The sequence below is a fragment of the Elaeis guineensis genome, chromosome 12 (genome assembly GCF_000442705.2).
Source record: "Elaeis guineensis isolate ETL-2024a chromosome 12, EG11, whole genome shotgun sequence".
NCBI classification, from domain to species: Eukaryota; Viridiplantae; Streptophyta; class Magnoliopsida; order Arecales; family Arecaceae; genus Elaeis; species Elaeis guineensis.
The window spans coordinates 8,433,956-8,436,850 of NC_026004.2; positions in this window are offsets into that span (position 1 = coordinate 8,433,956).

Genomic DNA, 2,895 nt, shown 5'->3' on the forward strand with positions numbered 1-2,895 from the left:
ACATTGGTGGCGATTGGTGTTGATCCACATACCTGTGCGCTTTGGTATGGAGCAGTTCGGGCGCCAGATATGAGTTATACGCCGTCACCATATGCTTCACATATGCCATCACCGCATATGTCATCATTTGATGCTACACAGGTGCCACCGCCTTTTCATCTACAGATGGCAGCGTCTTCTTCTTCGTACATCCCCCAGATGCCATCCCCCATATATCAAATGTTGCTCTTTGAATTGAATTTTAGAAAAAATAAGTCTATTTTTAAGTAAAGAAAAGGAATACGTAATAGAATGCTAAAAAGATAAAAATAAAAGAAAACTAAAATTATAATTTCAAATGATAAAATTTTTAAAATAAATTTTAAACAAAATATCATAAAAAAATATTAAAATAATAATAAAATAGAAATTATAATTATAAATTTTAAAAAAAAATAATTTTAATTTAAATTAGAAAATATCATTTAAATTATTATTTTTATTATTTAATTAAATTTAGTTATTAAAAAATTACAAATAGATAAGTAAAGATATTAAAAAAAATAAAAAATAAAAAAAAAAGAGAAAACGCCATTCTCTCCCCTCCCCAAACCCCTTTTTCCCCTCCTTCTCCCTTCTCCTTCTCCCTTCTCGAACTTCTCCTTCTTCCTTTACAAATTTAAGTAAAGGAAAAGAATACATAATATATCATAAAAATGAAAGAAAACTAATATTATATTTTTAAATTATAAAAATTATAAATTAAATTAAAAAATATATCATAAAAAAGGTAAATAAAAGATAAAAAATGGTAATAAAATAGAAATTATAATTTAAAATAAAAAATTATCTTTAATTTAAATTAAAAATTATCATTCAAATTACTATCCTCATTAAAAAATTTAATAAATTAAAACAAATAATTAAACGGAGAGCTGCCTCCTCTTCTCCCTTCTCCGGCGTCTCTCCGACAGCACGACGGTGAGCTGCCTCCTCTCTCCCTCTTCCTCTCTTCCTCTTTTTAAAAAATTTAAAAAATAAAAATTACCAGAAAGAAAGTCAAGGGATCGACACAGAGAGTGTCGCAGTCAAAAATTTTGCGTGCCGTTAAATTAAATGAAATAATGAAAATAATAATTTAAATGATAATTTTTATAATAATTTAAATGATAATTTTTAATGAAATAAATTAAATGAAATAATGAAAATAATAATTTAAATGATAATTTTTAATTTAAATTAAAATTAAATTTCTTTAAAATTTATAATTATAATTCTTATTTTATTGTTATTTTTTTATTTTCCTATGATACTTTTTTTTATTTATTTTAAAATAGTTATCATTTGAAATTATAATTTCATTTCTCTTCCATTTTTTTCTTTTTAGCATTCTATTACGTATTCTTTTTCTTTAATTAAAAAATTATTATTTTTTCTAAAGTTCAATTTACAAAATGACGTTTTTAAAGACTTATTTTATTTTTATAAAATTTTTTTAGCCTATTTTTAAAATTTTTTTGAATCTTTTTTTAATTTATTATTTTTTATTTGAGAAAGTAATTTGAAATAATATTTTAATTTCAATTTATCTTTAAAATTTTATTCTTTTTTATTTTTACATTATAATTCTTTTTTTTTATTTTTTAAAAATTTTATAATTTTTAATTTTCTTAAAAATTTTGAAGACAAGTATTTCGAATGATGTTTTTCAATTTAATTTCAAATTTTTATTTCTTTCATATTTTTTTCTCTTTTTTTTTTTCTATGATAATTTTTTTTTAATTTCTTAAGATTTTTTTGGACATCTTTTAAAAAAAATTTGAAATAAAAAATCTAAATTTATTTTTTTAATGAATTACAAATTCAAATCTTTATATTTTAAAATTCAATCAAAATTAAAATTTTTAATTTATTTACTAATTTCAAAATTTAAAAAACATAATTTTTCATTTTCCCACGATTTTTTCCTTTATTTTTGGGTGGGAAAATTGGAAAACGCCATTTTGAATGGCGTTTTTAAAAGCGCCATTCAAAATGGCGTTTTTAAAAGCGCCATTTGGAATGGCGTTTTTAAAAGCGCCATTTGGAATGGCGTTTTTAAAAGCGCCATTCCAAATGGCGTTTCTTCTTTTTTTTTTTTTTTTGGGACGATGCCACCGTGAAAATGGGAGGTGACGTGGCAGGAGAAAAAACGCCATTCAAAATGGCGTTTTTCCCTCTCACATCACTTTGGTAAATAAGTTTGGTTTGAATATATTTTGGTAAAAAAGTTTTTTTTTTGTATTATTCAGAAAAAGAGCTCTGGGATTGCAGGGAAAGACAGTTAGAGCTCAATGTGTCAGCTAGTTCATATTAAATACGAAGCCATAATTAATCAATCATGATTTAACAGGGATAAGATTGGTCACCCAATAATCTCACTGGAAAGGCGAGATGTCCGCATACTACTTCAAAGCCAGTTACGCTAGCAGAAAACTCCCCGTACCCATATTTTTACGCCTGCAATCTCCCTAGGATACCCTGCGGCATTTGCGACTCTCCTGTCAAATGGTTGATCTTCGGACGCCTGTTTGGTCTGTTTTTTTATGAATAAATATTATAAAAAAAATTAATTAATATTTTATTAACTAATTTATATTTTTTAATATAAGTAAATTATTTATTAATGGATAGCACTTGTAGATGAAATGAAAAAAAAAAAATCTTATCTACCCAAAGGGTGCTAAATTATTTTTCCATCAATCAAATAAATAAATTTTTTAATTCGTTTCTAATATATCCTTAACCAAATAATAATATAATATAATATACAATATTATAATTTAATATAATATGTTATATTATAATAATATATTATAATAGTATAATACTATATTATGACATATATATTATATTATATTAATATAAAATATTAAT